Source organism: Mauremys mutica, chromosome 3, assembly GCF_020497125.1.
Source record: "Mauremys mutica isolate MM-2020 ecotype Southern chromosome 3, ASM2049712v1, whole genome shotgun sequence".
In the NCBI taxonomy this organism is placed as follows: domain Eukaryota; kingdom Metazoa; phylum Chordata; order Testudines; family Geoemydidae; genus Mauremys; species Mauremys mutica.
The window spans coordinates 155,731,564-155,742,142 of NC_059074.1; positions in this window are offsets into that span (position 1 = coordinate 155,731,564).

Sequence of the window (10,579 nt, forward strand, 5' to 3'; positions counted from 1 at the left end):
GATGGATGTGCCCTTTCTCCTCTGCTGCGGCAGCCCCCGAACAGGGGCTGGGAAGGAGGTGGGAGGATGTCTCTCCCTCTCTCCTGCACAGCAGCAGCCCCCTAGCTGGGGCTGGGAAGGAAGGGGGGGGCTCTCTCCCACCACAGCAGCCACAGAGCTGAGGCTGGGAAGGAGGGGTCTCTCCCCGACAGCCGCAGTCCTGGAGCTGGGGAAAGTTGCTTCTTTCGCTGGCCGCCGCAGCCCTGCACATCCCAAATTCCCCCACCCCCTCTTCTCACCCCACTGCCCCCTCCCACCTACCCCTATTCCCCCCAAGGCCACCACCTCACCACACCTGCATGGCTCCATTAATTAGGTGGGTGGCCCTTCATTCTCTTGTGTGCGGCCGCCCAGGGGTGCACCTTAGAGAGAACTATCCGCGGACCACCTGAATGGAGCTTGTGGACCACTCGTGCTCCACAGACCACAGTTTAAGACCCTCTGGGCTAGAACACCAATTCACGTTCCTGATCAACTGTGGTCATTAAACATCTTGCTCCTATGAGTAGATGTGCCATGCCTGCTGTCCCTGACAAGTTCTGACTTCCTACCTCTTATACTCCTCCCCCCAGCTATTCTTCACTTCCTGTCCTCAGTGGCCATGCACTCTTGCTGTGTGCTGTTAGGATTGGTAGTTCATGGGTGGATGCAGTGGTCTCTGTGCTACATTTAGGCAGCTCTTTGGAATCTTGGAGGATGAAAGACTCTATATGCTCCAAACATAAGATCTGGGGACTCCATTCCCCACCTCCCTGCATCTTGCATAGCCTTGTACATCTGTGCAAAGGAGGTGTGAAATATGACCAGCTCAAATGGTAGCATTTCACACCCACTTCACATGCACTATGAACAGATGTAAAAAGCTACACAAAATGGAGAATCAAGCCCAGCATTTTATGTTCTCATGGTTAATTGAACTCTGCTCCCTTGAGGTGGTCTTTCATTATATGGGTACACTACAATGGACAATGTGATGTGCCGCTTGTGCATGTTACAGGTATGCATTTCTGTCTGGGGAACGGGAAAACATTGCCACTGCTGGGAAGGGAGCTGGTGACATGAGTGATCGTGTTTATTTGAACCGGAAGGCCACATCATGACGGTGATGGTTTGAGAGAAAACAGTGTGAATAGTAATTGCAGCAATTAAATTGTAATGATATAATTAATGTACAGCTTATGCATGGCTCAACTCCAAGCTATCAAAGTGCGAGAGGTGTTTATCGTGCCTCGATGAAAATTGTTCCTCTTGAGATCATATCAGTTCTGCTTTTACCACTTGGTCATGGATAACAGTTTACAAGAATTCTGGGAATAGTAACCAGTGGTCATTGGTGGTACCAAACAGGCTGCTGGAGACAGGGTGGAAACACAGCGGGATTGTGAACAGGGATGGACAAACTGGCCAGTGAAAATGAGAACAGCCTGGGTACAGTAAAATACCTTCCTTATCCACTCCCCAAACCCACAAGACCGGCCTTACTACCACATACCCACTGAATCCAGCCTCTGCTCCTTCCTGAAATCCATTTCTGGGTCTCAGTCAATCTGGCAACCTGACCGCAGAATTTATGAGGGGAATCTGAGGCCCAGAGCAGTGAACAGAAGTGCTCAAGCTTACACACAAGACTGGTGAAGAGATGAGGCTAAAGGCCACAGCACCTGACTCCCGCTCTGTGTTTTAACCATAATGCAAGCAGCCTTCTCCTCCCCCAAAGCTGTTAGGTGAGAAAAATGCATTGAAAAATGACCTGATCTCAGGATATTGCTGTTCAGGTGACATGGAACAGAATTCTCTATGTTTTGGAGAGCTACATATTTTTCAATGGCCCTTGAAGAAGGGCCCCTATTAAATCCTGTTCATTGTGTTGCCACTGTGTCTGCCCTGGCCCTGAGCCCCCTCTCTAATTTGGCTTCTAAGTGCTCAAAAGCCAGCTTGTCCTATTTCAAAAAATCTCCCCGCAGCTCAGTAGCGAAGACGGATAAAAATTACGATAAGGTGTCAGAGATCACACAAAGGGACTTGTCAGTGTCAAAAGCCAGCTCGGGACCGCCCAGTTCAATACAGTGCTCATGGACCCAGCCGATCACATGTCAATCAGGCATCTCATCCTAACTTGGGAAATTGTGCACATTGTACAGAGCAAGAGACTATCTTTTTATTCACCAATTTGAACCTATGACGATGGGGGAAAACTGAAAGGGCTCAGAGCTTTGATTAGGAGAAGCATCCAGAAATTGATAGCTTTTATGAACCATACAAACTTTTGGGTCTGCAATACCCATTTCTCTCCCCCACAAGTCAGGCCTGAAATGCTATTCGAGCAGCTGTTCTCCTCGGGTTATGGTATTTCTGCTTCCATCCAGGTGGTCTAATGCAGAGATGGGTAAAAACAAAATGGCTGTTGCATTCTTCCCTGGAGGCAGCTGCCTTTTAGTGGTGGATCTTTGTATACACAAAGCCAAATTCTGCCTTCAGATAAGCACATGCAGCTACCAGTGATCTATCTATCTGAGGTCTTTTTAATGTGCCTGTCATAGCTCACTAGGAATGTACAGAGCAGTAATATCAGAAATCTCTTAGCTGCCCCATGCTGCCATGTAACCTGCAAATATCGCCTTCCTTCAAAGCAAGAGACCCCACTGTTGGTCCCATTCTCCCACTCAGGCAGATCTTCAGATTCTGTCCCTTACATCCTGTGGGGCAAATTTTGCTCAGATATGTGGAACAGGGCCTGTGGTTTGCAAAGCTAGTTGGGAACCCATCAGGATATTAACTGTTGACCCTCTGAAGGCAGGGTGGGTTGCAAATCTGGGGAGTCTGAGGCCTGCACAGTTTTGCAGCAGGGAAAGGACAGAGTGCCGAGGGCTGCATGGCCAGGGCAGCAGGGACAAGGGAGATAGTGTTAGTCCACAAGGCCCAGATCCACAAAGGTACTTAGATGCCCAAGTCTGGGGTTTAGGGGCTTAAGTCCCAGTTTTGGCTCCCCTTCGATCCACAAAACTCCCGCTGAACCCTACGGGTTCCTAAACTCAATCAGCGCGTAAGTTTTCGGGGTATAAGTCCCCTCGATGCCTCTGTTTCTGAGCATGTGCCCTGCTGCAGCCTCCTAGGCATCAGGGTGCCCGTCTCCCGGACTCCCGCCTAAGCCCCAGCAGGGCCCAGTCTGGTGGGCATGCTCAGAGGCTACTTACCGGATCAGGCCCCTTTCAAACTGTGACTGTGGCAGTGCTTGCCTTATAGGCTGAGATTTTGTCATGGCTATTTTTAGTAAAAGTCACGGACAGGTCACAGGCAATAGAGAAAAATTCACAGAAGCCCGTGACCTGTCCCGGACTTTTCCCATTTTGTCATGGCTATTTTTAGTAAGCCACTCAGCAGCTGAAGGGGACAACTAGGAGCTCCAGGGGCCTCCACCACCGATGGGGGCTCAGGATCCGCCTCCACCCATGGCTCAAAGCTGCAGGGTCCCCCTGCTTCCCCCCCAGCTGCGGGACCCTGCAGTTGCCAGCCATGTGAGCCAAAGTCACAGACAAAATCATAGCCTTACTTATGGCTTCTAGCCCAGCAGTTACAGTACTTGCCTAGGCTGTGGGAGACCCAGGCTCAGTTTCCCTCTCTCTGCCTTTTTACAAAGCATGGCCCACATGCACGGTCTCTGTTGTACCCAGAATCCTTTGCTCTTTTTCTCATGGAGTCACTCTGGGAATTAGCTCAGTGGTTTATGGGTCACTCATGGGACCAAAATTAATACCTCCCTGCTGTATGGTTTTGTTCCTGAATAGCATAATTTTCAGTATTATTTGCCTCTAGTCAAACACAGAAAGCCCAGAGGTCCTATAAAATGGACCCTATATTTGCCTTCATGCAAGCAAGCAATACATTGGCCACTCAGCTTTAAAAATGCACCTTGTTCAGCATCTAAGGAAGAATAATGGTTTTCTATTTAGACTGTGTAGTGTACTGCTTAATAATAAATACATTCTTGACATTTTTCAATGATAGTCTGCTTCTAATAAACCCCATGCTGATGCATGCATTGGTTAGAGTGGGTAATTCATCTTCCTGGGCTGCTAAAACTTTAGCTGAGATTATAAAGACAACATGAATCAGATGCGTCGGCCTCTAAAATAAGCTATTCCCCCCGCTGGTGTGCTCATTTTCACACCATCACAAAATATTCGCCAGTTTACTCTTTGTTTTTTGGCTCCCATTAATAATTTATTCAGTTATTAGTCACTCATAAAGGAGGCAGTTTCAAGGCATATCAACAAAACCTCTCCCATTCCCCCACTCCCAAATCTACCTGATCTCAAGCTGTATCACATCCATGTTATTTAATAAAGAACCTGTAGCCAAGCTCTGGCTCCACTGGAATGAATTGAGTTCTCTAATTTTTCCCTTGATTTGGTACTGAGTGCAGGGAAAAATCATATTATCTTCAAATCTAATTATGGCTCTAGTGGCTCCTGAGGAGCTGGCTTTACGAAGTGGCTCATAAAAGTCTTGCTTGTCATCATGCCCACGAATATCCTTTGGTCTCGTGAACCAACCAGAGTCTGAGTCATAGTCACAGAGTGTACGGCCGGAACCGACCACGAGACCAGCTAGTCTGTATATCACAGGTCACCAATACCACCCATCCCCCCCACACTAAACCCAAAGTATCACCGCCCACATGAGACTAGACTCTTACATGCCACCGGGAGAGACTAGGAGGGACCAAGGCCCCTGCAGTGGAAGTCATTTCAAATTAGGTGATAAAAAGCCATAGGGTAGGCTACAGGGTGTGTGACTCTAGTGTGCCCTGCAGCCTGTGCTTGAAACATACAACTTCATTAGCTGAACTGGATGGAGCAAAAATCTAGGGCCTGATGCGGGGCTCCGTGGAACTCCCATTGATTTCAGTAGGTGTTAGATCAGGCCCCCGGTGACTTATTTCTTCACCATTTTTTCCCTGGGTATCGTGTTACCAAGGGAGACTGGATAGTTCACATGCTTGGTAATTGGCTAGGATGCCTTTCACCTCTAGGTCACTGGCTCAAATAGGCCCCAGGCAGCAATGAGTGTGTAACCAAGTTACTTCCATCTGACCGCTTAATCCACCCATTTCTAAGTGGATGGATGTGTAAAAATACCTAGAAGTGCCACAACCATTGGTACCTTTGCTGAACAGGCTCTGCAGAGAGGTCAGAGGTTGAATGGGTGCTGGAGACAGAACAAGCCTGGGAGTGGTTCTTCCAGGTCACGTTTGAGGCACATTAGCAGGGGACCGTGGGAAGGCCGGCGCGGCGGCTGATCCGTAGAGGAACTCTGTTCCTTGGGCTGTGGCTGTGGCACCTTCCATGTGAACAAATAAATGGATTTTTTAATACTGGGCTACCTTGAAAAACCATGGGCTAAATGCAAAGTCCTGTGGAAGCCAGTCCTTACTCAGGGAAAACTCCCATTTGCCTGCCTAACATTCACAGTACACTCAAAAGCAGCTCGCTGGGAGTAATTCTTCATATGCCCCTGTGCTTTTACAGTTAACGAGTAGAGCTCTGTGTGTTTCACAAAGAGCTCCTTTCCCTCAGAGGCCTCAGCATGGAGGTTATGAACATAAGAGCAATCTCTCACACGACGGGGAGTCTGAAGACTGGGCTTTTAATCCCAGCTTTGCCTCAGACTGACTATGCAAGTTATATAGGGCCCATATTTAGCTCCCAGCCTGAATAGCTATAGCTATTTACACCCTTCAGAACTGTACCAGCTATTATTTGCCAGTGCAGAAAGAAATCAGGCTAAGGACCCTCTTTTCATCCAGTTGCTCCTAGCTAGGGTCCCTTGAACCACCATAAATGTTTCTTCTCCCTCCTGGGCACTAGACTTTTCAGATAGCTGTTGACAGCAACTATTATTTATTAAACATTTATGTGGGTTAGTAAATTTCAATTGAACTCTACAAACAGATATAAAACCACACATTCCTAGCCCTCAAAGACTTTACAGACAAACAAGACAAGATACAGGACAACAGGGCAGAAGAAGGAATCAGGAGAGCCGTGTGGAGTTGCGATGGACTCAAGGGAGGAAGGCCTACTTGAAGACGAGGGATTGCTGGAGGAGGGGGTGTTTGCTTGGTGGATGAGGAGCGGGATCATTCCATGTATAGGTGATAGCACAATAGAAGGTACAAAGCTGAGAGGGAAAAGAAGAAAGCTGGAGAAGTGAGATAAGAGAATGGGAAGCGAGAGGTGAGAATAGAGATTGATGGGGCCAGGTTGTACAGAGACCTGCGCGGATGAAGAGATTGAATCAGATATGTTAAAATCTAGGAGGCCAATGGAGGGATTCAAAAGGGGTGGGAGGAGGGAGAGAGGAAGATGGCTTTAGCAGCAGCCTTTTGGACAGACTGAAGAAGGAAAAAGGCAAAGGCAGATAGGAGAAGATTGCACAAATCCAAGTAGGAGAAAAGCAGGGTGTGCACGTGCCCCTCCTTAGTTGCTCCTTATGGGAGTCTTTCTCAAATGATTTCTAGCAGTCTAGACTGAGCTTTTGGGACCCAGCCTCTGATCATGACAAGAGGTTACAGAGTTGCGCTTGTCTCAATGGTTTGCTGTGGTTAAACCTCCACATCCTCTGGGTTGTGACACCAGACATCGGGAGTCTTTGTAACAAGATCAGGAAATATGACACACAAGTTCTGAATCAGAGCAAATAGATGCAGCTCATTTCAGAGTTGGCTCACGGATGGGTAGAGATCAGATTGGCTGTAAGAAATTCCCTTTATTGTGCAACTTGTTATTCACGCTAGGATGAAAACAGTTTCAAAGGTGATCCCGTGCACTCCGAGGGATATCTTCTTATAGCTAATGTACTTTATACAAACCAAATTGGTTTTTGCTTCAAACGTCTCTCCGCAAAGGAAAAATCAATTTCAGGTTACAATGGCTGTGATCTTTCAAGCTAAGGATCCATTGCAAATGTGCTAAGCGGTGGGGATGCAGCACTGCGTAGCCTGAATGTGTAAAGTGCATGTCCACACACATGCTGTGCTCAGATCAAGGTTTGGGTTTTAACCCCCACAACGCTAGGGGTTAAAATACATCATTAAAGATACTGGAAACTGACCTCTGAACAGGCTTGGATAATTTCTGCAAAGCTGAGATGAGGAGCTGCATTACCGAGCTTCCTCTGCAGAGAGACACACAGACACACTTGGGGGGCTTTCATTGTTCAAATCATGTCTCATTGGCCACAGTCTGTTTGCAGCATGCTCATTAATGCATGATTAAAGTGTGATGCAAACATACTGTACCTTTAAGAATGGAGGCATTGCAACACAGTCCAAAACCCCAAATCAAGTAGAATTGGAGTTTCATTACAAACCTGGAACTTGGGCCATGTTCATTTTGACTGTGGGAGGGCTGAAACAGGACTGAATTGTGGCTTAAGGTGGAAGTGATTTCAATTCATAGCTGCAGGGACAGATTGCAGCTGACCCTACCTGCCCGCTAGGGAACTGAGGCAACATTTCTGTTGGTGTTAGGGTTTCAGAAAGCTATTAACTTTCTTGCAGACCAGACCTGACCCAACCCTGTCCTCCCTTTAAATACGTTTCATATGAAGGTAATAATTGGAGATATACCAATCTCCTAGAACTGGAAGGGACCTTGAAAGGTCATTGAGTCCAGCCCCCTGCCTTCACTAGCAGGACCAATTTTTTGCCCCAGATCCCTAAGTGGCCTCCTCAAGGATTGAACTCACAACCTTGGGTTTAGTAGGCCAATGCTCAAACCACTGAGCTATCCCTCCCCCCTAGGGATAGGCTAGGACTCTTCAGTTTGGAAAAGAGAAGACTAAGGGGGGACATGATAGAGGTATATAAAATCATGAGTGATGTTGAGAAAGTGGATAAGGAAAAGTTATTTACTTATTCCCATAATACAAGAACTAGGGGTCACCAAATGAAATTAATAGGCAGCAGGTTTAAAACAAATAAAAGGAAGTTCTTCTTCACGCAGCGCACAGTCAACTTGTGGAACTCCTTACCTGAGGAGGTTGTGAAGGCTAGGACTATAACAATGTTTAAAAGGGGACTGGATAAATTCATGGTGGCTAAGTCCATAAATGGCTATTAGCCAGGATGGGTAAGAATGGTGTCCCTAGCCTCTGTTCGTCAGAGGATGGAGATGGATGGCAGGAGAGAGATCACTTGATCGTTGCCTGTTAGGTTCACTCCCTCAGGGGCACCTGGCATTGGCCACTGTCGGTAGACAGATACTGGGCTAGATGGACCTCTGGTCTGACCCGGTACGGCCTTTCTTATGTTCTTATGTTCTTATGAAATTGGGTGGGTTTTTTGGTGCACAGCTAGATTCAACAGAGATATATTTACATGCATATTTTCCACATTAATCTACTACATGGCTGTGTATGTGTATTACATACAGGGGGAGACATCAGTTAACATGGCGACATATACAAAGAACAGGTGTGTGTTTGGTGGAGAGGAGCTTTGAAAGGGGGTTGAACAAACATATACATGAATGTGGACCATATCTTTTGTCAATCACAAAGCACCAATTTGGATTTCCTTAATAGGGCTCGCTGTTGTTTAGCACCAAAGATGTAAAGAAGCTAGAGAGAAAAAGCAGCAGTTACCAGCAAACATCCCAGCAGCTCAAGAACACCTCCAGCTTCAACCTAATCCAGATTTTCATTAGACTCAGAGAGCATGTGCAAACCATCAGCTGTGACAATGTTTGACTCTTAAATGGTCCCTAGGCACTTCTAGCCAATAACACAGCAGACACTTGGAAATTCTAACTCCATTAAAGTTGGCCCCTTGGGCTTCAGTTTAATCCGGTGATATTCAGGCCTCAGTGCTTCAGGAGCCAAATTAGTGATGCCACAGTGGTGTCAATTCATTGTTTCATTTACTATTTAGATAAGTATAATTCTCACAGCAAAATGACTGGCCAAGTATTCTACAATTGGCTATTAACATAGTAGAAGCACCCTAATTGATTAATAATTAAATCACACAATGTTTTAATATCATGTGCTGAAAAGAGCCTGCCACGGAGTATGGGAGAGTCAGGGCTCTGCACCCCCCACTTCCTGTGATTCACCATGATTCTCAGCCAGCCAGGAAAACAGAAGGTTTATTAGACAACAGGAACACAGTCCAACACAGAGCTTGTAGGTACAGACAGGACCCTCTCAGTCAGGTCCATCGTGGGGGGCAGGGAGCTTAGACCCCAGCTGTGGGGTGCTCCCTCTGGTTCCCCAGCCAGCTCCAAACTGAAACTCCCCAGCCCCTCCCTGGCCTTTGTCTCTTTCCCGGGCCAGGAGGTCACCTGATCCCTTTGTTCTCCAACACCTTCAGCTGGCACCTTTGCAGGGGAGGGGCCCAGGCCATCCAGACAGGGTGTCGGCCATTCTTTGTGCAGACACAATCACACTGGCCCTCTAGGGCTCTGCAACAATCACACCCCCTTATCCCACCACCTAGATACTTAAGAAATGCATAGGGGAAACTGAGGCACCCACACAGTATTCAGTGAAAACATGAACATTCCCACTTTGTCATGGAGCCCCTTGTGGCTCCCAAGCCTCTGTCAGAGTATCACTGGTTTAACCTACCTGCACACGTACCAGTCTTATTTAACCCAACAGCTGATGGACTAAACATTGTGTAAAACTCTCTCTATGTAGATAAAATTGAAACCAGAGCTGAGAACATAATTAAGAATAACTTATCCAGAAAAATAAGATTAGCTTCTTTTTCTAGTTGTGAATTGACCCTTACCTTTAGCAGTTCTTGATCCTCTTGAATTTGTTATTAGAATTGTTTTCTTTATAATGCCTATGAATAATTCTTGGTCTGTAGTTTGATGTCTGAATAGTCAATGTCCAAAATATGAATGGGCAGGTTAAATTGGATAGGACACACGAGTCCTATTGTAACTAGGGTTAGTTCTAGGGGCAGGCAATCAGGGCAGCTGCGCTGGGTGGCAACTTCCAGCGTGGCTTTTTTTTTTTTTTTGCAAAACACCTAGGGTGGCTCCTCATTGTAACCCCTGTGGCCAGTGGTTTATCGGTCTGATCCATAAAGGATGTGAGTCTGTTACAGCAATAAAGCTTGGCTCCTTAGCTCAAGTTATAGAGATTAGCATCCTTTAGCTCTGAAGGTTGCTCATATAGTCTTTAGTGTGCTGGACAAGGGGGTGGCTGCCAACATATGATATAATAAATAACAACACTTAGCAAGCACTCTACCAGTTCAATGCACTTTACAATCATTAACTAAGTCTCACTAAACCTGTGTGAGATAGGTATGTGTTATTCCTATTTTACAGATGGGGGAACTGAGGCAGCACTGAAACCACTACTGCAATTAGTGGAAGAAGCATTATTTAGAACTAAGTACATTGCCACCTAGGCACTTTCCTCTGGACCACATTCCCACTCCATGTTAGGTCTTTTCCATGACTGGATAATCGTAAATCTTCAAATGAGAGTTCCTGTGTAGCCCTTTCATTTCTGAGTTATA